The sequence below is a fragment of the Rhamphochromis longiceps genome, linkage group LG20, assembly GCF_057381845.1.
Source record: "Rhamphochromis longiceps isolate RC_006_pf linkage group LG20, R_longiceps_female_GT1.1, whole genome shotgun sequence".
Lineage (NCBI taxonomy): Eukaryota > Metazoa > Chordata > Actinopteri > Cichliformes > Cichlidae > Rhamphochromis > Rhamphochromis longiceps.
Genome location: NC_140576.1, coordinates 35,073,393 through 35,099,539, shown reverse-complemented (window position 1 = coordinate 35,099,539; position 26,147 = coordinate 35,073,393). Strand labels below are relative to the sequence as shown.

Here is a 26,147-nt window from a genome sequence, read left to right as displayed (position 1 = left end):
ATCAAAAAGATGTTGCATACAAGGCTGACTCTATGTGTGTGTGCGCGCATGTGTGTGTGTGTTCCATATATGCAGATTATAGCTCTATAATGTCTCAGTTTGCAGAGTTACAACCATCAGATTAACTCCACAGATTAGTGTTTGAAGGCAGGCTGCCTAATCTACTGACTGTGTGTGTGTGTGTGTGTTTCAGGGGCAGGTTTAATGGGGATTTAAAGGACTGGTGGCCTATTTGGAAGCTTCGGTTTAATTTTTTTTGTGCACCAAAAATAAAAATTGAATGCCGAGTTTGGTTCAGTTTCGCAGATCAGATAGAAGCAGCAGAAAGTAGAGGAGCACTCGCTTCCACAGCAGGTGCCCTATTTCACAGTTTTAGTGAAAGAAATGTAGCTCTGCACACAGATTTTATGGATTATGTCTTCAGCCATGTGCTACATCTCCAAATTTTCATGAAATTCTGCCTCGTTTTGTGTAATCCTGCAAAACAAAACAAATTTGAACCTGTAAGAAGAACAACAAGATATCAAACTCTGAAACAAGCTTTTATTTAAAGTAATATTTTAGCAATAATTTAGATTCCTGAATGGATAGTTACATTTCTAGAAGAATATTCTTGCTTACTTTCCCCTCTATATGTAGCACGAGTGTTCGTAAATATGAATTTGTGAGTAAACTAATGCAGTGGCAGCACCACTGCATTAGTTTGGTTTGGTGGTTTGAACTCTTGCCTCACAGGAAGTGGGTCCAAATCTTTCGTCCTCCACTGAAAACACCAACTTACTGCTGCCGTTCGTGGTCGAGGACACGTGCACAAGGTTAAATAAAGAAAAAGAGAAAAAGAATTTTATTTTGAAGTCGCACAGCTTCTGAGTTGTTTGATGCAAACGTATTTATCCCTGCCACGCACACACACATGCACAGTGTTTTGATCTCAATCAGCAGTGGCACAGAATCTCCTCCTCTCATCTGGAGCCCTGCGCAGGCAGTCAGCCTGATAACTATCGAGGAGCGAGAAGAGCAAAGGAGGAGGAGTTGTTTTAATTAAAATGAATTAATTCATCATTGATGTGAACATTTAACAAAAAACTCATGCAGACAACGCACAAAGTGGTGCACAAACATTCACCAGAGTGCGGGAAATGAAGCAGAGGATGCTTACAATTTTACATGATGGGCAAGAGTAGGCATATCGAGCCAAACACACACAATCGTGTTTTCATGTCTTTGTGGGGACATCTAATTGACATAATGCTTTCCCTAACCCTTGCCATCAAAAATTAATGCTTAACCATAACGTAACTGTAACCTTGACCCTAAAACCACATTTTGAGCCTCAAAAGCACCTTCAAACTTGCAGGGGGCGGGGTTTTGTCCCCATAAGGGTTGTTGGTCCCCACATAAATATGTAAACATGTACAGACACACACACAGAGCACTTTCAATCACGGAAATGTTTCTCGCTTTAAGCTCTCATATCAGTGCATCAAGTTTCCCTCTCTTTAATTGATTAATATTTTTTAGCTGCACCAGAGTCTTCTGCAGGAGGTCCGGGTGGATGGAGGATAAACAGGAGGAGGTCAAGTGGAGCTGCGTACGCTCAAAGGCAGAAGTGTTCATTGTTTTTGTGACGTTTGTTAAATAGTGCATGCACGCCATCCACTTTCATAGATCTTTGGTGTCAAGTCTTTGGTGAATTAGTCACTGGCGGAAATGAAAACAGAAAGGAAACAGCTAAATTTGACCTAATGTGAAACCGAGACTCACTGAAGAAGTTTACAGATCCAAAAATGTAGTGACAAGTAAAAGTGATGAAAATGCAGTTACACGCATGTGTAGCTAGAAGAAGTGTTCAAGCATGGTCTGATATGTGTGTGTAAGGTTCAATGTTTGCATGCTGATTAACCACACATCAGTAATAAGCGGTTAGACATTGTGGTCACGGTTGAATTGCATTTTCCTCAAAATGTGCTCACAGCTGCTTCTCAGCTCTACAGAGGCACCTTTGTCACAGAATACCAGCGTGTCAGTGACGAGCCTGCAGCCTGTTGTTCCCACATTAAAGCACATCTGAGCTGTTAGTTATGAAAATATTTGCAGATGAGTCTCCGTTAGCTGATGATGCAACGCTCAGAAACACTGTCAGTCAGTCAGGGTCGGGGCTCCCGCGGCGCCCCTTCCTAACATTCTCTGGGTCTGGCTCCTCATTTCCCTGCAGAGTTACACGACTTACAACATCTCAACCACCCCCTCTTGTTAATGAGATGAGCTCCACATCTGCAAGTTTAATCCAAACCTGAGAAACCTTCAGCACGGAGTCTTATAAACTGTTGAACCGGTTTGTCCAGTTTATTTAGAGAAGTGTGTGAGCAGGAGGACTCTGACCCAAACTGCCTGATGAAAGATCCGACAGTTTACAGACACGCTGCTGCTTTATCTCAGATCTGCTGTCTGCTACAGAGGGCTGCACATGAAACGCGCGAGGCTTCGAGACAAGATACAAGAAACGCAGGAGGATTCGAAAACAGAGACGCAGGGAGATATAAGATAAGAAGATAAAACGAAGAGATTAAACACTAGAATAAAAATCACAGAACACTGGAAGATCTAAATAAACCAAAGGCACCGACGCAGAATGAAAGTCTGGTTCTGGTGAAGAGCCAGGGTCGGTCCTCTCATCCAGGATGAGGTTTCTCATCAGCTGCTCTCTTCTCCTCCGCTTGCTTGAAAGTTTAGAGGTGTGAACGAGGATGCTTGTCAGTTTCTGAAAGGCAGAGATTTGGTAGAAATGTGTGATTTTCACAGTAATGAGCCCTTGTGGTTTTCTCAGAGGTGATAGTGGTCAGAGCGAGGTGACAATTTTCAAGCATCACAAGTTGAAAATGTGACAGCTGCATTGTCAGAGTTTTTCTGAGTATTGCTCAGCCACTGCCTTCATATTAGACATAAAAGAAGAAGTCTGGGAGTCGTAATGAAGCATATCTGCTGACCTCATGGAGACGGGTATCGCGTTTCATTATAATTATTATAGAATATATATAGAGAGAGAAATGTGTCCTTATGCTTTAATTCAGCTACACCTGATCAGCAGGAAACATAAATGCATACAGGAGAACAACCACAGGGAAGACGAGAGAAGTAAAATGTAAGACACGGGAGGTAAAGTGGAAATTCAAAATCCACTTTTTAAAAATCCAGGCAGCCATCATGGACATAGAGGCAGCCAGTGAAAAGAAAGAACTCGGGCATAAAATTAATTTTAAAAAGAGAGAAATCAGACACAAAGAGCACAATAGGGATGGTAGGAACTGCTGACCACTGTTCTTCAAATGTTACACACACACACACACACACACACACACACACACACACACACACACACACACACACACACACGTATCTATATCTAAGGACAATGATTGGCTGATTGGACTGAAGTGCAAAGTGAGCAGGAACAAACAAATCTGGTGCAACGACATACTTTACCTGGATGGGTCGTTTCGGCCCTGAGTAGTGCTTGCAGATGTAACTTTCTGCATTAGCAGGAAATAGACAACAACCCTTTGATCAGATGAGGATTTTAGCAGCAACATTTGTAAAGTCAACCCGAAGCTATAAAAATGCATCTATACCCACCGATTTAGCAGGTCTCCTACTGTGATGATGTGCTGTTCAATAATGATCAATATCACGGTGGAGCTTCAGCTGGACGGGCTGTTTCTGCCTGCTCGGCAGCTTCTTACAACCGACGCTATTTTTCTTTATCAATTAGTGCACCCTGGAGTTCATGTGGAGCCCATCTGTATACTCCAGGGCCATGAAGCAGTGAGGGAGGAGGATAGATGGGTTTATTTTGACACACCGTCATCTGTTCAAAGAAAGACTTCACCTTATCGGCTCCTCGGAAAAACTCCTGACAGATAAGAGTCCGCTTTAAGTTCATCAAGTTTTTATTCAGTGGATTTCCAGCATCAACAGATCAGCCTCTGTTAGTGAGTAACAAGGTGTCTTCGTCTGGATCACCTGTGGTGGTGAGGAGCACCGCAAGGATCTTTACTAGGTCCAGTTTCCTTCCTTGTATGAATTCTTTGGTTCCTATTTGTAGAAAGCCTCAGATCTTTCTGTTTTCATGGAGATGACACCCAGCTATACTTTAAGTTTTTTAAAATTAGTTTCCCTTTCACCACATTGTTGTTACTCTAACCATGATGAAACAGGTCTGCTAACCTCAACAGAGTGTTTATTTCTACCCAGAATGGATCTGTTCTCTAAACTGCAGCAGGTTATTTTTTTAGCCCCAAACCATCCATTTACCACAGCACTGTCACATAAGGAAGAGTTAATTACTGGTTTTAACGGTTTACCTCTTGCTGGTTTGCTGCAGCGGATCCCCTGAGAGTAATAAAACACCAATGTGGTGCATCAGGTTGGAGGACGTGTCAGTGGTTAATGAATAACATAATGCTTTCCTCTGGTTTCTGTGGCATTTCAGATTGTTGTTTGGAGCTCAGCATGTGTGACGGTCGAGCTTCTTCTTTCTTTTGTGAAAATAAAACCCTTTACCGGAGTTAGCGGGCGAATCTGAGGCTACCACAGCAACAACCTGGGAAACCCTCCATTATTAAACATTACTGAACAGGTTGTTGTGTAGCTCCCCACCATATAACCCAGTATATACCAGTCTCCATGTGTGTTCTGGCTCGTTTGACTTTGGGGCTGTATAAAACTGTTTAAGTGGCAGGGAAAACCCTGGATTTTGACTTCCGTAAACTTCCTGCTGCTGAACACTGGGCTGAATGTGAACACTGGGCCGAGTGACGAAAGAGCTGATATTTTACTCTGACGGATGAATGCATGCATGAGTGAATAGCCTCTGTGTTTGTCGGAGACCTTCTGACCTCACTACGGGATCACTTCCTCTGACGCTGGTGCTGTTTGATATCGCTACCAGGCCGACTGTAAACCAGTCACATGTGCAGAGTAAGACGCCGACCTCGTGTAGAACCTGAAACGCCATCAGTCGGCATCTTCTGCTCTTTTAGCCTCTTTCAGCTCCTGTTTTTGGTTCTGTGTTTACTATTAGAACCCAGAGACATGATCTGAAAACCTCTTTAGCCTGCCTGAACTGCAAAATCCACATTCACAACAAATACGTAATGTTGCCTTTCAGAGAGATATTTCAGCTTTAATTGCACCACTTTTAATTAAACAGACTATAAACTGTGTTTATTATCCCACTGTATTTAATGACAGTGTGAAAACAGATTTAATTGTTATAGTAGCAAAGCTGCAGACAATTATGAGCTGATTCTGCAGCTCTGCTCTTTACAGCGAGTCATCCCTTTGTTCAGCTGTCCAGCTACAACTGTACAGCTCTGCCTCACTCTTGGCGGTGTTTTATGGAGAAACGTCTATAAAAAGCCACATGCAGCAAACAACTGACAGACAGAGACGAGCTGCTGAATATAATGGAGACTTTAGTATTCTGCAAAAAACAAAACAGAAATGTAAGTTTCCTTGAAGTATAAAAATTAGCATAAAAGAGCATTAAGTATGAAAGTGTGTGCACGAAAAAGAAAAATTGCAATCCAAACAAACAGCCAACAAAAAGGCTCGATATGGAGCCTCGTATGAACAATAAACTGTGTGAAATAAAAGTTAATGATCCTCCAGGCTGGATTATTTGTCTTTAAAGTCGCCTCCGTTCAGGAGTTTATATCACAAAACAAAGAAAATTCCTCACATTGTCGACAGTAATCCTTAAAGCGTGACTTTACAAGCTGCTGAGTCTTAAAATAGAACAAATCTACAACATCTGTCTCTGACTTCAGCTCAGCTTAAGGACGAACATCTTCAAAGAAAAACGCGAAAACATGAATAAGACATGAACTCTCCAAAAAATTAACTTCATGTACGCTTCCTGTTGTTAAAATCTGAAACAAACGGACTCTTAAGATCAGATTTTATTGCTGTAAGAGGGAGTGAAGGCTGGATTTATCAGCAGCGAGGACACTGATCCTCAAAAAGAGACAATGACAACACAAACACACGGGAGGGTCGTAATCCCTGGTTTTTGTCTTCAAGGTCACCGAATGCCTCAGCTGGCTCTGCGCTGTCGGTCGTCCTTCATTCTTTTTAAAACGCCTGACAGCGACAGACCGAAGCTGCTTTAGTGCTTCAGCGTTTGTGACCTGATGACTGTGTTTGATTAACAGGGGGCGGAGCCGCAGGCTGTGTTCATTAAAGGACAGGTTCAGTTTTTAAAGTCAGTCTTAAATTGACTGCGAAGGGTTGGAGGTGGGAGGTTTTTCCTCGGCCTGTTCACACACATGTAGATATTAACCTCAGCTGAAGATGCCAAAATACTTATGTCACTCACACTTATGATTCACTTAGAGGGCAAGTATTGGTGAGCAGCTGTCAGAGAATCTCCCTTTTCCCAGTTTGGATTAAACTGGTGAAGCATCCAGTCTCAAAGAGAAGTTCTCAGTGCACTTTAGCCCAAGTCCTCTTTAAATGTGCTGATGTCAGATCTCGGGTGTGTGCAGGTTAATAAGCGAGAAGCGGCTGTATTGACGAGGACAGATGAGCAGGAGCAGCTCGGTCTATAGATCATCAATCAATAGCTGCGGTGATTGATTAGCTGTACACTCCACGTAGCTCATTAACTCATTATAGGCTCCGGCAGGCAAACAGGAAGTGATTCATTGCTTGACCTCACAGTTGGCCTTGAAGGCAGATGGCTGATGAAGAGCCAATAAAGGAGTAATCCACCCAAAACACGAGACTGTGGGCACACGGCCAGGAGATGCAGGAGACACTTTGACAGGGTGAACACGCCTGTTTCCATGGTTTCCTAGCTCGAATGATGACAGAAACCTTTAGGGACTTTAGACCCTCAGGGGCCCGCAGCCGCTGTCTGCTTTGCCCCGATGACAGCTCTGACATCTCAGACTGCGGACGGGGAAATGTCTGTGATTACACATGAAAATAATGCCGAAACCATTGATTTATCAGGGAGCCGATCAATAATTCATCTGCGGTGCTGACAATTGTTATTGATTAACACCTGAACCCCGGGGGTCAGATAAACCTGCTGGATGTGAGAGTTTGTCAACATGTTGACCAAGAGAAAAAAAGTCTTCTGCCTCAAGTTGAATGAAACTTAATTTCACTAACAGAGACGGATACTCATAGACTGTATATGAAAGATGGATGCAGCCACTGTGACGTCACCAACTGCTTTCTGAAAGCCTCAAATCCTTTTTTTATGAAAGAAAGCTGCCTGCTTGTTTATCCCTCTCTCTGACCCTAGTATGACCATAGTTTTCAAAAATGAACTTTGTGTTTTATCTAGTATTATGTGACACTTGCGCCCATAAAGTCAATTTTACTGAGGCCAAAGAGCGCGGGAGCCCAGGAGCAGTTTCCCTTCTATACAACTGGAAGTCTTCTTTCAACCAGAGGAGTCGCCCCCTGCTGGTCATAAAATAATACAAGTTTAAGGAACTGAGTTCAAGTTTCAGACTGTTTAACACCTGTTTATATGTTTCTTCTAGTGCGATCGTTCCATCCGTCGGGCTGCACGGTGTCAACGCGTCAGGGCAGTTAGCTTGTTAACGCGTTAGTGCCGTCCAATCCCACTCATGGGGCGATCCACGCTAACTTGATAACTGAGATTTGGGGCGTTAATGCAGTAATGGCATTAACGTCATTTTAAAGAGATTAACGCTGACAGCACTAGTTTCTACTGTTTTATCACCTGTTTTACTCCACACAGGGCCAAAACTTTAAAAAATTAGCATCATGTTGTATTCAATAAGACTTTAAAGTAAAGGCTGAGTCCATAAACTCAGAATTGTGTTTGCAGAGCTTATAAATCAGGTGAGTCATTTTCCCATAGACTTCCATACAAACTGATCTGATTTGAAGCCAGAGAGGTCACCCCCGGCCGTTAGAAGAAAAGTTGGGATTAATGCACTTCACATCTGTGCTGATGTACATCTTTGTGTTCCTCCAGAACGTCCTCCTGATGAAGAAGGTTCCTCTTCCTCACAGCTCAGTTTCTACATCACAGCAGCAGGTTGCCTCAACAGGTTGGTGCGGCTCTAATCTCTGTCTTCTGATAAGTCCGGATGTCCTCACCGGTGACCTCACAGGCAGCTGCCACATGGCTCCTGATGATGTCATCATTCTTGAACATCACTGAGACTAAACGCTTGCCCCGTAGAGTTGCCTTTGTGTGATATTCTGCTGCTTATTGTGTCTGTATTGCATTTCACACCTGAAGCCTTGAACCTTTCTCAACTGACGGAGCTGCACGTGAGAACGAGTTGGACGTTAAACAGTCTCTAACCTGCCAGCTCCCTGCTACAAAGTCCATGTGATGCTTGATTGTGCCCATGTGAGAGTACCGCAGCTAATTGTTCAGTTAATTCACAGCGAGTGAGTGGGCGTCGTGTGTGCTGCCTCTGCGCCCTCGCCTAAACCAAACGGATTAGAAACGAGAACGAGTCGGAAGCGGACTATTTCCTGCTGCGCGCTGCACATTAGAAACGACAACTGTGGAATAAGTCCTGACCTGATTGTTCCGACGCCGAAGTTCACGTGTGAAAACGGCTTATTACAGTCGCTGGGAGTTCAGTGATAGATGGAGGATGCAGTGATCTAATTAGTTGGTACAGAGAATCTGCAGATTCAGGATCAGTGACCCAAAGATCATCAGAGAGAGTTACTGCAACAGAAGAGCCATTGTTACCAGGGCGCCTCTCTCTCTGTGTTCCTGTGTCTCTCTCCCTCTCGTAGGGTAGTCAATCGCGTGATTAATCAAACTTTTGCGTGATCAGGTTTCAGCTGCCTTGCTGTTGAAATGAGTTTCTGCAGATTACAGACAGGAAAATTCAGACAGATGACTTTAATAAAAGAAACATTTCTACGGCCATAAATTCACCCAAAATTAAATTCCACATTCAGCTGTGTCATAAGAACATATTTTTCATTTCCGTCTCCTGTCTCTCATACAGCTATATCTGTATCCATATCTATAAACACAGATGTATTTCCCGTCATGTGTTAGTTTGCGTTAACCTAATTTATTTCACTGATTGTTAAACGAAACGACCCCGAAGATAAATAAAGCTGAATTAGATTTTTTGATTTTTATCTGGGACACGTTGCCTCGCTGCATCGCACACACACATTTCCCCCCAATTACTGCGTGTCACCTTTCACCTCCTCCTCCCCTCCCCCCTCATTCATTACTCCGCCTGGTTGGTTCGTCTCTGTACAAGCTGCTTTTCACGCTCTCTAAACCTGCCCCCTTCTCTCACCCCCACCTCCCCCTTCATCACGTACCTCTCCCCTCCTCCCGCTCCTCCTCGACCCATCCTCCGCCCCCTTTAAAGCCTCTTCACTCGTCCTTCATCTTTTGTTTCTACTGCAAAGCCTTACCTGGGAAAAAACACACGCACCCCGAAATATCATATCTTATCTCATGCCGAAGTCTCGAGGAGGGCTGCGCTGTGAAGTTTGACATAGCCAGCCTTCTTTTGTGTTGGCTGCCTATACAAAACCTAAAACTCCAATCAGAGATAATGGGTATCACATCAGCGGTTATCAACTTTCTTTGTTACCCCAGGCTTTCTTCCTCAGGCTCACATAAAAGAGGGCTTTTGATGCATCAATTGACTCTTTGCACAGCAAATATCTACACTGGTGCAGAGAAAAGACGAGATAGCAGGATGCTGGCAGAAAATAGTTACCTCTGTAACTTCATATATGAATATATTTTTTCTATTATTCATTGGATTCAGTGATGCCGATCATGTCTAACGAGAAACTGCATGAAGGCCCTTTGAGTGCCTGCAGACTGATTCCCAGCAGTTAACAAAGCTCTAAAATTGTAGAAATATTTTCTAAAACTAGAAATATTTAAACATGCTCACAAGAAGTGCATTTAGCTGCTTTTAGCTGTAATAACAGCTGCAAATCAACACTAAACATGACATATATTTATGCTCTTTTTATTTTTTTCCCCCATTCTGACCTGCATGCATGCAAACTCCTGAGGGAATCCTGAGGGAAAAACAGGCTGCAGCCTCCTCGTGACTATGAAAAATCAGTGGTGACTGCACTGACGTTTTCGCAATTAGTTGTGGCGACCGCCTGGTTTATAAACAGGAGTGTGCAACATGCCCAAGACCTGGGCGAGCACTTGCACTAACACGTTGATTCTGCAGATAGGTTGGTGGGAGGCAACCTGACTCCAAACAATCAGACAGATTGATGAAAACTTGCAAATAAATGCAGACAGATTGCGAACATATTTGCAATCTATCTAGGCAAGGAAATCCCAAAAAGTTGATTCTGTTCATCTGGATGAACCGTTTTCAGTGGCAGAAACATACCTACGGGCCAGTGGACACTTTCAATGATGAAGATGTGCACTTTCTGGATGGGCGCGGAGTCAAGGAGGCCATTTACGTGAAAAGGGAAAGACCATCTCTGAATCAAGGAGGGAGCCTAAGAGGACCTCTTTCACCATCTTACAATGCTGTGATTGCAGCCATTCCCCAACACACTGTGAATGGTACTCATGGCCATTGATCAATGGTCATGGCAATTTGCATATTAGTGATCAAAAACCTGACCTCACAGTCCATTGTTCCCTCAGTGGTGCTAGTTTCAGTTATTGTGAAAATGTACTGTTTAAAAGATTGGGGAAACCTGCAGTCAGCTGAGACTGAAGACGTCACTTGGACGAGTGACGAAACGTTTCTCTGTCCAGATGAACAGAATCAACTTTTTGGGATTTCCTTGCCTGGATGATTGAGCATCTACATGGAACCACAGTAGGCCAGGTGTAAAGATCCCTTTATGAAATATTGAAAACTCTGACTTTAGTCTCACTGTACTTCAAGAATCTATTCACTTTTCTTCATGTCTACATCAGATGTTTTAGGATGCACGAGCAAGCAGCAGAAAGTAGCAAAGTTTTGAATTTCAAGTTAGCAAGTTTCAAGTTTGTTTTGTTCCCATGGGTGTTATCTCCACTGTGATTGGCTCAATTTATTTTTTATTTGTCCAGTTTATTAGCAAGATTGCTCAAGAAGTTGTGTGTGGGTGGATGGTATCCAGAGCTCGGCCCAACATCATGAACTTTTAGAGTTGTTTCAGACCGGGATCCAGAAGCAGGAATCTTGAAGGAAAAATTTAATATTTTTTTATCCCTCCTTTCATCCTTTGAGATGAAATATCTACTACTAACCCAAATAGGATTCTGAATCGAGGGTGTAGAGAGACTTTCCAGCCTTGGTGGAGGTATGTGGTCTGTTGTTGTTTGTTGAACAGCTGCTGAAACTAATGGAAAAGCTGAGAACATGAGTGTGTGGCTCAGTGAGGACACAGTCCTGCAGTGGATTATTTAGAAAAAGAGAGCAGGCTATAATTGGTCGCATGTTTTATTTCCTTTGTGTGACTGGCAGTAAATTGTCGAGTGGACGGATTTTAAATGGCCTTTAAATAACGAGTGTTTGTTTGAGACGTTAATGCAGAAATATAAAATCACATCATGGACGCTGCTGCACCAGCTGGCCTCACACACGGCCGTTCTCCTATCTTTGCGAGGACCCTCAGGCACACACTGCACTCCTGGGACACTCGGGCCCGGATTATACTGGGTTGCGGATGCACACACGGACAGCTGCAGGCACAACGGACGGGTGGTTGCTCTTATTATATGCACTTTCTGGTCTGCTTGGAGAACGCGTTACTTATATGCAGAGTTGGGTGGCGGCAATGCAGACAAGTCTACACAACAACAGCGACAATGTGAAGTTTGCAGACAACCGCACAAAAGCCCGATGACTTAATTTAGCCCACGAGTGCGGAAAGTGTGACGCTTTTGTAACCCTGAGCGTAAACCTGCTTCTGCTCCACGGATCTGAACCCTGAGCGGCCCTTTGAGGCCCGTCCCAGAGTGAGGCCTGAACAAAATGTCCCCACAAAGATAGATAGTAGCTAATCCTGGGGTACGGCTGTGTGTGTTTCTCTTTGTGTGTTTGATTGATGTGATCGGTGTGTGTGTGTTCAGTAGTGCGTGTGACCCTAAGTATGCGTGTGTGATTAATATTACATGAGGGCTCCTGATGAGAGGTGGACAAACACTCCCAGCTGAGCTCTAACACACACACACACACACACACACACACACACACACACACACACACACACACATGAATGAATGCATGAGTATATTGTCTCACACACACACACACACACTGAGTAACTTGAGGTCACACACATGTTTTACCAGCAGAGTGTGTGTCACAGATAAGATGACGGCGATAACAGACACACACACACTCGCGCACACACCAAGTCTTCACGCTGTCTTCACATCACATTAAACAGTCGGTGGTTACCATGACGACCTGAACACTTTGGGATTCTCACCTGCTGTGACCTGTCAGCTGTGAACCAATCAGGCGACAGAAAACAGAAACTTTCACTCACCTTAGCAGAGACGTTTAGTGTCGAGCCCGAGCCAATCTGATAACGTGAGTCTGCTCGTTGCTCTGCTGCTGGATTTCATTTCTGTGTGGGACAAAAAACCTGACAAAGGAAGAGCAAAGAAGAGCAAACAACATCAAAAAGACATGAATAAGACCGACCTCGGTCCGGAGCAGGGAAATGACGAGCACCTGCTGCAATTTGAAGACTGTGAGAACATGTAGGAGACTAAGCAGCTGGTTCCCATCATGCACTGTGGCTCGCAGTGGGATTGCTGGGCCGCCCACAGCAGCAGCTGATGGAGGAGAATCAAAGAGACGCGTCGGCTGTGGGACATCCTCAGAGAGACGTCCTCAGAGGGACTCTGCTTTCTCTGTGAGACGCTTCATTTCGCTGCAGAGGAGGTTTTACTGAAGAAGGCGGCGTTCCCCAAGCACGCGAAATCTGAGCCCCGAGCCTGTTAATTATGACTCAAATATCTCATAACATGTATAACACGGACAGATAACGTCCGGATGCCTGCTTTGACAGGAAGTGGCTCCAGCGTTGTCAGATTTTGGCAGCTGTATCCTGTAATCCTGCAGGTAAATTGGTTTTGATTTGTTTCCAGTTGTGAAAAGGCAGTTTTCAGACTGTCAGCGAAACATGAGGCCAACATCCTCAATCAGAGAACTGCAGGTTATATGTAAGCAGAACAGGAAGTTTATCTTATACCTACCACACTCTACAAGACTTTGAAAAGACTTGCTATGGTCTGGGAAATTGTCATGTCTAAAGATAATGTGTCGGTTTTTAGTCAGAGAGAAGGCCAAGTCGGAAAAATGTACATTAATATTAGAGAAATCTGAATTTATCAGTCATTCAAGAAAAGAAAAAGACTTTTTTATGCTCACTCTACACCTAACCATCAAAATGAGCTTCCACAAAACTGTCAGGATTTTAATGCCACGATGGAAATTTGTCTGAGACACTAAAAGTGCTTGAAAAGTTTGGTGCGAGGCAGGCATTAGTGTTAGAAATGAGAACGTATACCTCACATTGAGGCGCGCACACAGCATGTTTAGATTCTGTGTTACTTCCACTTCCTGAGGATGTCATTGTGTCTGATCTCTATCCAAAATAAACCACGAGAAACCCACAGAAAGTTCTGACTCTGCCTGAGAACCTTTTAGTATTTAAGTTTTCTTCAGCATCAAAGTGAACAGAGATAGATGTCTGAAGATTCACGATGCACTTCAGATAGCAGCTGCTCGGCTTTCATGCGAGAAAAAGTCGCTTCTGTTCAATTAAAGCAGTTCATGAGAAAACATGAACTAAAAAAACAGACCAGGAGAAGCTCATCAATAATCAGTCAAATATCTGGAACACTTATTTATATAAAGTGTGTGATTCCACTGGGTTTGGTTGAGATTAGTCCGAATTGATTTAGCAGCAGATTCTCCCCAGTCCTGCTCTGTTTGCATTTTCACTTCATTTAAACTAACACAAAGTTTTGACTAAACAAGTATAATGTAATAATTTCCCACTGCATGTACTGGTGGCTGTTTGTTCCGGTTCCAACAGCAGGAACTGTCTTTGAAGAGCCTCTTTTACTGCTATTTTCGGGGCAGAACAAACGGCCTACTCTGGGGTAGGTACTTCTCTGGGCACAGAAAACTGCAGGGTGGAGGTCGACTTGGAGAAAACGATGACAAGAAGCACCAAATGTATTAGCGGTAGCATTCGTCTCCTCTTCCACTTGACTATCAACAACATAAAACTCATCATTTAGGTGGATGCAACAAACAGCAATGATGCAACTGCATCACAAAGCTGTTGCAAAATCATTTCATCATCAGTTCGATCTGATGGATCCTACTGCACAGCAGTGGAAGCATAAAGTCTAAAAGGGTCGGTTAGAGAGCAGCAGACCTCCAGGCTGAAAAGGAAACCAACACGGAAGTGGAAAAAAGAAGCTGCAGTTCCTCCAATGACCACTTGAGGCTGTTTCTAAAACCAATTAAACCCCCATAGACCCCCGTGTTAACGCTTCCGTAAAGGAGTTGTCATGTGTGCTACTGTGGGGTCTTTACCTTACAGTATAAAGCGCTTTGAGGCCAACTGTTGTGTTGATTTGCTGCTATTTAACAGTCCAACTTTCCTGCAGTGCAAAGGCACCCTCACAAAGATGGATCAGTGCCTTTCTACTCAACATGAGCACTCAAAGTGCTTCCTACTACACGTCTCATTCTCCCAATCGCACAACTCCATGCCTGAACACTTTTTCATCCATGCACACACCCCAATAGATGCACTGGGGACATCTCAGGGTTTGGTATCTTACCCGAGGATACTTCAACATGTGGACCGGGGTAGCCGGAGTAGCTTAACCACACGAGCCACAGCCGTCTCGATAACCGCGTGCAAATAAAACTTAAACCACTTTAAAAATACTCAGAACTCTTGTTTGTGTGAGAAACGTTGAGCTTTGCTGGTCGGTTTCCTTTCAGGTGTAGCAATTATTTTTCATTCTCATAAACTCACATGCTTGTTGAATATGTCGAAGCGCCTGGTCTGATTGTGTAATAATAACAGAAGTTTGCAGGTGGTGCTGCAGTATGTTGGGGCTGGATTCATGGTTGGACTCCTTCAGCCCACAGCAGCTCACACAGTTGCAGGGGTGTGGCGACACTCTGATTTACTACCTCTCGCCCTCTCTTTCTCTAACTTCACGCTTCAACCTACCTATTAAAGATTAATATAAGACCACGCCCCCTCAGACACCACCTAGAAGTGTGGCCGATAAGCCCCGCCCCTTTTATTCCCAGTGGGTCTCTCTCTCTCTCTCTCTTCCCCGCTCTCTTTGAATGTCTCGCTCTCTCTCTCCCTGCTTCCTGTGAACGTCTCTCGCTCTCTCTCTCTCAGAACAATGTGTCGTTCACAATAATGGGATTACAGCCATCTAGCCGGCTGCTCTCCCTCCCTCCCTCTCTCTCTCTCTCCTGTCATCCCCTCTCTCTCTCCATCTGTCTGTTGGTAGTCCTGCGTCCTCCCTCTCTCCCCCTCTCTCTCGCCCGGTGTTCAGGCTCTTTCAGTTCTTGTCGCCTCTTTAATTTTAATTTTCTGGAGGAATGAAAGAAAAACGGACTGTTTCCTGAAAGAAGTAAGTGCCCGTTTCTCTCCCCCTCTCTCACTCCGTCCTCGCTGTGCGCTCCTCTCGCTCGTAGAGGAGGCTTTGATTGACAGCTGACTCTCCTTAATTGCGCCGTTATTTAATTAGTGGAGCAGGAATCAGATCAGTGGCACAGAGCCGTGGACTCTGACCGTCGCTTTCTCTCGCTGTGCGCAGAAGTTTCCCGCAGCTGTGTTTCTTTTGCTCTGAAATGTGTCGCTGACTGTTGAATTCTGTTTTCACGCTGGTTTTATTCCGTGGTAGTGCAGTCACGGCTTCAGTAAAGTGTTCAGAGTGATGAACTTCAGACATGTCAAACAAGAAAGAAAAGAAGCTACAAACGTGAAGCATCTCCCTGTAAACATCTTTTTGTGTCTTCCTCCTGCTGCTGGCAGTTTATTCAGCGCTGTGCGCATAAAGGTGCAGCCGCTGTGTCAAGCTCTGTGACAAAGCTGCCGCTGTTTGAGGGCTTTATTCAATTAAGATGTGGAAGAATTTCCCACGAAAACCCTCCCCTCCACTTAAAAATGTGCCAACCCGAGGATGCACGAGTCCATGTAATGCTGAAATCTGTGTGCTTCTTTGCAGCAGAGACTCATGGTCATGGTCTGTGTCTGAAGTCTCATTTGGGACAAAAATGTTTGACGTGAAACAGATAAAAACTCACCGACAGTGAAATAAAATAGAAACAGTAGATCCTGCAGTTTGAAATGAAAAGTGTCCCCCGTGTGCAGTGATCGGTAACTTAACCCTTCATTATTGTGTCTGAGTTGTGTTGTTTCCTTTGAAAGCTGCTTGACAATGTACACTGTAGAAGAAGTGCGGCGGGTCTCCATCTATCCATCCATTCACCCATCTGTTAGCTCTGCCTGCTTTATCCTTTGGAGAGAGGCAGGGGGGCTGCAGCCTTTTGCAGCTGACATTAAGCGAGAGGTGGGGTTCACCCTGGACAGGTCACCGGTCGATCACAGGGCAAAAATGCAGCATTGCTGCAAAAGTACAACACTGTGCAGTAAAACCCTGGAAATCTTTATTCAGAACAAAATATTTTACAGTAAATTACAAGTAAAACATCAAATTCAGGATGAAGCAGCATTTCAAAGCAAGCAGAACCATCCCAGTCAAAAATGGACCCGCCCCAACCTGTTAGTACAAGTGTCACAGGATTTAAACGCAGTCAGTTTTACCTGAAAATGCATAGAAACTGGACGTCTATGAACAGTCAGCTCAGTCTGATTCACACAGCGTCAAACACTGCTGTTGTTTCAAAGCCCCTGCCACTTCTCAAAGCAGTTTAGATTGAGTGAAACAGGCCCGTCACTCACAGCTCATCACATGTGGACACTTCTAAAGCATCACGTTAAACGCTCTTGGTGGCTGTCATCGTTTAACCTACATGACAAATGCTGCGAAGGGTTATATTTTAGCCCAAGCATTGAAAGCTGCAGCAACTTTTAAGTTTTAGTTCTGACGGCTGCGTTTGGGCTGCCGGTCATAACATATATATTTTTTAAATAGTGAGGGCAGAAAAACCAAAAAGCAACCAACACCCGTGGCATCTTGCGAGCATCGTCCCTCTCAGTGAGGAGTGTCTAAATGTAAGCCAGCGGTGCTTTCCAAAGCCTCAGAAAGTTTGTGTCTGATTCTCAGCAGTGAGTAAAAGTGAAACACATTTGTGGGTAAAAACAAGATCAAAACAAAAACATGCAAGCTATCCACTCCTGACAGGCAGAATTATGTCACACTCGCCCCTCTATGTGTGAACACCGCACAGTACAGGACGCACGGGGACGTGAACGCTGCTCCAAACCTGCTGAACAACAGCAAAGCTTCTCGTACCGTCTTATGAAGCGCTTTAATTAAACTGAACCAGCTTGTGACGTGGACCTGCAGGGCCCCGAGAGAGACACACAGAGCCGGACAATAAAACCTCGAGTTAATAACTGAATAAAACTGTCTGTTTCTCAAAGGATCCTTTAACATCTTTACAAATGAAGGTCAGTTAACCAGCTTTATGGGCTCATTAGACATTAACAGCCCCGCCCTGTGTGGCAAAAACAGCAGAAGCAATGAATCAAAGAATAATTAACCATATTGTCTGATCGGTCTTGTCACGTTCTTTGCTTGGGTGTGATTTTTGAGGCGAAAGGTTGCAGAGTTTGGCAGAATAATTAATTAAAGCTAATTAAGTTTTGATGATGTCGCCTGATTTGGGTGTTTAAAAAACTCATTTTTATCTTTTTATCTCATGAATAAAGTTTAATGAATTCTGATCAGTGAATGTACAATCCTTCTTTTCATGTGTGTGTGTGTTATGCTGTGTGAAACCCTCCTGTGTTTATATATTTCATTATTATTGATGCGTCAGTAATAAAGTAGCTGGAGGGGCAGATTTTAATAGCTCTACAGTGAAATCACATTTAAACTGCAGTTTAGTTTAATAAATCTTTATATTTTATTATCTCATTGTAGTTATTGTTTGTAAACTATTAGGTTGCACAGCAATAACTGAGAGCAGTGTGATGGGATAAATATTAAACGCGCTCTTTGAATGAAGTGCAGCGTTTTAATGCCCTTAATGAGTTTTCATGGTGGCTGAATGCGTCACAGCTGGAGATTCAGACTGGAAGCAGCAACAATTAATTGATTAAATGGGAAAATAATCTGCAGATTGTTTGCAGATGTTGAAGCGAACTCGCCGGAGTTCGGTTTTCTCTGCCGTCTGCAACACGCATGCACGACTGTCTGCAGCGTTTGCCTCGTCTGTCAGTTCAGACAGAGGCTGAACCATCAGGACATTTCAGTGAGTCACTGAGGAAACTTTGAGCTCCGCCAGGAAACACAGTCGAGTGCTCTGAAGGTGTGATGCTGCCGTTGCAGAAAAATTTCCTGCAGCATCAGAAATGTGTCATATCTGAAGTATTTGGGCTTCCTGTGTTAACAGAGTGACATTTCTCGGTATGTAACATGCTCTGTGGTTTGATCATCTCACTCCAATGTTCTAAGCACCTGTCACGAACCTGACCGCTTTGTGTCCACGTAAACGCGCCTGAAGTATCCAACCATTTCCAAGAATATAAAGTCTCACTAGTGAATCAGGTCATAGAGGAGGAAACATCCCAAGTTTCAGGAGACTTGGGTTCAAATCTGGTTTGGGACAGTTTTTTTTAAAGCTCGGTCTTCATCCGTGTCCTCTTGATCAGGTTAGGAAAACATCAGGCAGCCCTTTAAAAGGTTAAAAGCTTTTGAAAGCTTGAAAGCTGTTTGAAAGCTTTATTTCTGAGAATATGTCACGGGGCTAGGTTTGGATTAGAGCGGTGGTGTTTAAACTGGGAAGTGAAGACGCTGCAAGTTGTGTGCAAACAATTAGGTTAATAACACGAAGTGAAGATAAAGTGAATTTGATGTTTTTGGTGAGAGGGGGTCATAGCTCCTGCAAAAATAAAGGTGACGTGTATTTATATAAAGCTCTACTTGGATTTTTGTATGACTGATTAAGTGGAAAAACAAACAAAGCATGAGGTGTGATACAAGGACTATTTTCAGCATGACAGAGGAAACCACAGGGTTAGCGATTAATTCTGTCCCATCTAAAGGTGGTGAAACTGAAGCACTTGTTACATGCACTCACATTGCTGCACAAACAACATGCAGAGCTGCCGTTTCTCAGTAAATCATCCAGGTTTGCAAAAAGAATTTAACTTGAGCCATTTTCACACATTAACCTTGTGGAGATCCCTCTTCTCACACGTAGCACGCAGTGGGACGCAGCCCACCTCTAATGCATGTTCATAGTATAAAAATGCTGGGAGCTGCTGGGATGGAGTGTGCAGGTCGTGTTGCACTCATTTACCTGTGTTATTCTCACACTGGTGCATTCAGGTGTGATGGGGAATGTGTGCTAGAGAATTGGCAGGTTGAGGACAATTTAACTTCTGCACTGACAGACTGTATGTGGTTCAGGTGATGGAGCAGCCTGGATGGAGGCAGACACCAGCCTTTAATAGGGAGTGTACTGGAATTAGTTCCACTGTTTGCACATCTGTGGCTTTGAACAACGCACGGTCTTTGTGCCAGCGAGCTGGCAGGTTACGTTTATGTTCTTTGTCCAGAGTAGTTTCGAGCTGAAGCACATGTTTGAACGACTGAATGCTGAGTTTGGATTTCTCTGCTCTCGACATACAGTTTAACGGATGTCGTCTCTGTAAATAACAAATTTGTTGGCTGCTGTCAGGTGACACAGCCAGCTGTTGCTTGGACGAGGGCACATTCTAGGATGAATCTTTGACTAGCGGTGGCATGACAACCGAAAGGTCGTGTTAGTTATGCACGTATGAAAATATTATAAATATTTGTTCTTTTTGTACACTTTAGACTTAGTTTACAGACTCTCATTACCTCCGTGCACCTGTTCTATGAGTTTAATTATCTTGCCACAGATAGTATAGTAATATAATCTGAATTTGACTGACAGCTTTATTGCTTTTTTTTTATAGCTGCAATAATGCCAAAACCATGATAATCATGAAGGGAAATCCTGATTCTGTTAGTGTCATTTTAAGCCAACAGAAACAGCCTGTTTCTGCCATGTTTTCTGATTCCCTTTTGCACTGTTTCAGCTGCGATTGGAGTCATTTTAATGACCTCGACCGCGTGGGTTCTTCGGTGGTTCTGTGGTGAATTTTCTCCACCTGCTGCTCGCCCGACCGGCCATCAGCCGCAGTGCATGGAAACGAGCATTCAGTCAGAATTTTCTTTTGAACGTTTTCTAGAAGTTCAGCTGATCTTTGGTGGAAGGCTAACCATCTGATGTGTCGGCCTGAATGTGTCGACGTGCGTCTCTGTGGGCGACCGCATCCAGTTTACATGTTAATGACTTGAATCGGTTCTCTGTAAGGGGACAGATCAACCAATCAGATCGGTGCTGTGGTCCACATGATGCTGCAGTACGGGCCTTTTGTTCTGTGGTTACCTGTTTGTGCCGAAGTCTGGCACCTGACATCTTTGCATTCCTGCTCTGAGACTCTGAGAGATGCAGATGTGTGCAGCACAGACGGTGACGGAGACACTTTACTGTTTCATCGCTGACAGTCTCTGATCATTTTCTTCTGTTATGAATGAACCAAAGAGAAAAACAGCCCGAAGCAGCTGGATTCTGGCCGATGGTCGGCGCATTCGCCTGTGCTCTGGCAGCAAAGACCCAGTTTTTGATGAAACTCAGTGTTTGAAGCACATCTACCGATTACTTAAAGCAGAACTTTGAGTCTGTGGCTGCTGATACAAATTTCATTTTAAAGTGTTTGAGTCTCATTGAAAACAATTCAGTCTTTTCTCATGAACTTCTCTAACCTGAGTTCTGCTCACAAATGAAGCCAGTGCTTAAAAAGAGCTGCAGTTCCTCCAATGACCACTTGAGGCTGGCTCCAAAACTAAGTCCCTCCCCATAGACTCTAATGTTAAACTGCACAGCAGAAATAAACATTTACAGCCTGATACAAAAATGGTTTTAGGCTTTTAGGCTTTGGATGCAACTGTTTTATAACCCAGAGAGTTTAGATTGCATTAATGCCTAAAGTTTCATAATTACAGACTGAACTCAACCAATCCACTGTGTTTGTAATATGAAGGCCTTTTGGAGCATTTTTAATTCAATTATCTGAAGAATATTCCATTGAGTGCGGTGAATTATGAATATCATTAAAAAGTCTGTGCAAAAGTTCTGCACGTTCAGGACTAATTAACTGTGTGATGACCTCACACAGACAATGGAAGCACCTCAGTTATGAAGTGCATTAGCCAAAAAACAACACAAGCATAATCACCACCTGAATTTCCACCGATCTGCTATCTGCTCTGCTTTGTGTGAGGAAGTAAAATGTTTTAAATTCCTGTTCCAGATATCTGCTGGTGGGGAAACTTCTGTGAAAGCAGACCTACCACTTATTCTGCACAGGGAGAAACCAAATTACATAAAAGCCACCTGAGGGAGAACTCTAGCGTAGCTAACTAAAGCTACTCAGATAAAGGTGATCTAAACTAGTTTGTAAAAAAAAAAGATCAGTCTTTGCAGTGCAGAGTGTGTTTTACTCTCGGCTTTCGTTGCTCGCACACGAACAAAGGACTTGTTGGTGACTTTTGTGGCGATGCTTTTTTTAGGTTGAGATGCAGGAGATGTATGGCATTGTTGCTGTGTGAATGCTGGGTAACGCCCGCTCTTTTCCCCCGTGGACTCCGGTGAAGTTAAAGTCTGTGGTGGCGGCTGACTGATGAATGATTGCATGCCTTTACAGTGGTCAGGATGAAAGGAGAAGGGAGTGAGGCAACAGAGGAGCACCGGTAAAATGAGTTAACACAACATTCCTCTCTTTCCGTGCTCCTTATTCAATAGTTAACTTCAACAAAAATGCTAAAAAAGTAATCTAAATACCTGAGGGATGATTGCGATTGTAGCTGAAAGCTCAGCAAGATGCAGTGAAATGTAGTTCAACTACGGGTTTAATTACATTTCTCTGACTACTCCCCAACAGTACAGCTACCACAGTCGGGGGTTATATAAGAGCAACTGAAACGATGATATATTAAAAATAAAGCTGCCATTGGAGCAGACAGAAGAGGGGGAACAGTGTGACATAAAAAAGCAATAAAAATGGATCTAATGAGCAGTTCAGACAAGACTAGGTCTAATGTAATGGTTATGGAGATGTTAAAGGAGAGAATGTGACTATAAAAACCATAAAAGCGGTGAACTTGCAGCCATTAATGTGTTTTATCTTCATTTTATTTTCATATTCCTTCTTTTATATATATATATATATTGCACGAGTGACTTCAACACTGGAGTCACTCATGCATTCAGAAATTCAATTAGGTTGTTAGAGGAAATCTGTGCTCCACGAGGCTCGTTGGCTTCAGTCGTCCTCCGGTGCGGGAGGAGATGATGGAGGTCCAGTTGTCTCCTCTCGTCCTGATCTTCTTGTTTCTGTGGGGAATCAAACAGATTGCTAAATAAAGGAATCTCCTCCCTTTGCTTTTTCCCCCATGTTTATTAGAGTTCAGATCCCCCCCCTCCTCTTTCTCCTCCTCCTCTCTGTTATTACAGTATTTTTGTCATTTACTGCCCCCCTCTGCCTCCCACACCCCTTCAAAGCCTTGTTTTAATCTTGTAAAAAATTCTTCTCTCATAAACACATAATGAAGCTGGTTCACGCCTGTTAGCTACAGAGGGAGGGGCGGCAGGCAGCAGAGACAGCAGCTGTAAAACACAGTCAGGGTTTCGGTTTTAATATAACTGCACCTCCTCCTCTTTCTCCTCTACACGTCTCCACCCTGATGCAGGAAAATGTAGCCCTCATTTTTTCTCCCCTGTTTGCGCCTCGGTAGTTTGAATCTGCTGATGCGTCACTTTCATGCTCGCACTGGATTATCGGTGTCAGCGGCGACGCTCTGAGGTCGACTTCCTGTTTCATTCCCGTTTTAACCATTTCTCCGTCCAGCTGTTGTCTTCTTCTGCTCGTCTTTGTGTTTGTTGTCATGACAACTGAATCTGGACCAACGTGCGATTTAATAGAGGGTCTCAGTGCCGCAGCTGAGGAGTTATTATTACCGGCAGCAGTTATGGGGGCTGAATAGATGACTTGTTGAGATGATGCCCCGGGTCCAGGTGAGGCTCTGGGGTGAATTCAGGTCCAGGGTTCAGAATAAGACACTTTCACCAGATTTAAACATGACTTTGTTTCCCTCTTCTTTGTCAACCCCAAACACTAAATCACTGTATCTCAGAAAGACCCCCGATCCTCAGCTGGGCTCGTATTGTGAGAGGGGTAGGACTACCTTAAACAATTATCATTTAATCCATTGATACTGGACATATTTGTTTTCAGCATTCTGGTCTAAAGGCAAACACCTGGTCCTCAGCTGGGATTGGGTCCAGGAGGGAGTCTAATAGCCTGGGGGGCAGAATTAGATCTGATGGAGGGGCTGGTCCCGGTGGACCCCAACCAGCAGAGCGGTGGACAGTCCAACAAAACAGCCTCGGGGGCTGAGAAACAGAAGAGCCCAAAACTGCAGTTCCTCTAACGGCCACTTGAGACTTCAAACTGATTAGATCCCCACAGACTCCTGTGTTAAATGGGCAAATTTACAGCAGAGAACACATGTTTACGGTCTGGCACAAAAATGGTTCAGGCCTCTTTGGCTAAGCTTGCCTTTCAAAGGAACTGAGGGAGATTGTTTTATTAAAATTTTTATTAAGGCTTAAAGAAAGGGGAGTGGCCACTTTGAGCGACAGGAAGCTGTAGCTGACTTTACCTTAGCGCCATTGGTTCACTGAATGTTTGCGCTGAACGGGGGGAAGATGGCGACTGTTGGAGCATTTCCAGTACAACTATCTGACAAATAATATGGTTTGATGTGTGGTTAATTGTACTAATAATTCAAAAACGAAGAAAAGGTTTAAGTTTTGGTGTCTGTGTGATGTGTCCATACATCCATAAACATGAATCAACTGGGAGACTGGAGCTAGAGTTTCATTATGGACTCATTTTAAGAATCATTTTCATTTTTTGTTAAATTTAGGTACAAAAACAACTTTAACCTTTAATGCTAAGCATTATTAAGATCATGATTGTGGTTGAAATGCCCCCTTTTACAATGTTAAATACATGTTAATAGATTTCCTTTTTTAGGTTTCCAGGGTGCTGAGTACCTTCTTTTGGCTTTAGGGGTCACCACAGAGGATCATCTGCCTCACCTTATCCCAAACCTGTCACACCAACCTCTGCATGTCCTTGTTCGCTACGTCCATGAACAATCTCTGTAGTTCTCTTTTCCTCCTGCCTGGCAGCTCCATCTTTAGCACTCTTTGTCCCATATATCCTCTATCCCTCCTCTGCACATGTCCAAACCATCTCTTACCTCTCTACCACCTCATTTAGAAGTGGTGATACCAGTGCACATTATACATTTTACAAGTACTCACATGGCTGCTAGGGGTTGCTTCTAACACCCAAATGCTAATATTAGGGCTTAAAACAGGACTTCACTCTCTAGAGAGTGACACTGTGTAGAGTTTAAAGGCTGGTCTTATGTTGTGGAGGATTACGATTGCATAAAAAGGCACTCCTCGGAGAACGATTATTTGTTTACATCATTTGTGCTCATCGTTTCTGTTCTGAAGGCTGCATCCTGTCAGGGGTGCCGACAGGGACTGGAAGTGTTACTCTGGCTCACTGAGGTGTGTTAACAGCCTCTCAGTGTAGCTGTGATGGACCCGCGAGCCGAGGAGGTGTAGGTAAATCCTGTCATGTGATCTCCTGCTGATCAGAACCACTTACATAGTCTGCTAATTGGAGAGGAGGCTGGAGAGATAATATATTCACACACATACCCACGCACACAGACACGGATGCAGAAACACACACAGAAACACACATACTTGCACTTAGAGTGATGGAATTAGCATCAATATCATTAACGCCCATCACCTCCCTGCACTTGTTCACACATTTACCCTCAAACACACACACACATCTGTGTGTGTGTGTGTTATAGTTTGAGTATCAAAGTCTTGTAGTTATTAATATTTAATGTTTGCAGTGATCAGTATTCAGTTTGTGGAGGAGAACAGGCTGCTGCTGCTGTGGCTGCAGAGGACTGCACTCAAATACAGTAGAAACAATTACAGTAGAGTACAATAGAGTACAGTACAGTGCAGCAGAGCACAGTGTGAGATGAAAACTGTGAAATGAACAAATTTAAAGATTTTATGCTGCGGTGGAAAACCAAGTAGAGACCCCCAAACATCAGTGCAGAAAGGGAGCAGTAGAAACTATGTGATGTGTGTTTGAGGCCGAGTGGATTTATTCTGTCGGTCCAGAAGAAGAAACTCCTCTGCTGATCTTTCTGAGCTTTGGGCGGAGCAATCCCTTTTACTTTTGTCCTGCTGTCAGTGCAGCGGCGACCTTTCACCTTCAGTTAACATTTTGCTGCATGGCCACTTTTTTGAAATATTTATGTTCAGCAGGAAAAAATGCAAGTATCTGATTACAAAAATCTATTGACAGCACAAGCACAGTTGTTGCTTTTACTCAGCACAGATGACTTCTGAGGCCTCAACGTTTGGCGCTCACTGTGAAACCCAATAAGTTGACAGAAAATTTAAGAGGGCAACTGAGGTCCAGTGCTACACCTTTGAATAACTGTTATGTCCCCACAGTTAGGGTTAGGTTGGAGTAGTAGGAGCCTAACCTTGACCTTTAACCCTACAACTAAACCAGTTTATCCACCAAGTTATTTGTAACCTGGTGGATGTGATGAATAAAGAAATATATATATATTTTAGAACAGAAGTCTGTGGATTTGTTTTATCTTTGAGTTACTCTGAGTTAGTTTAGGTTCATCCGCAATGCACAAACACAACCAGAAAAAGCTGTTGACACGATACAGATTTCAGTGGCTCATAGTCAAGCAGAGTTAAGACTGCTTCCAGAGA

The 26,147-nt window shown here is 43.6% G+C and overlaps 1 protein-coding gene across 1 annotated transcript in view; it reads left to right on the top strand.

The window, feature by feature from the left end:
* The window catches only part of plxnb3 (plexin B3), a 91,593-nt gene that overhangs the window by 23,372 nt on the left and 42,074 nt on the right, over positions 1–26,147 (top strand). Inside the window, exon 2 of the mRNA XM_085392929.1 lies at positions 8,018–8,093. The gene's annotated coding sequence lies outside the window, so the exon portion shown is untranslated. The remainder of the gene's footprint in view (positions 1–8,017; positions 8,094–26,147) is intronic.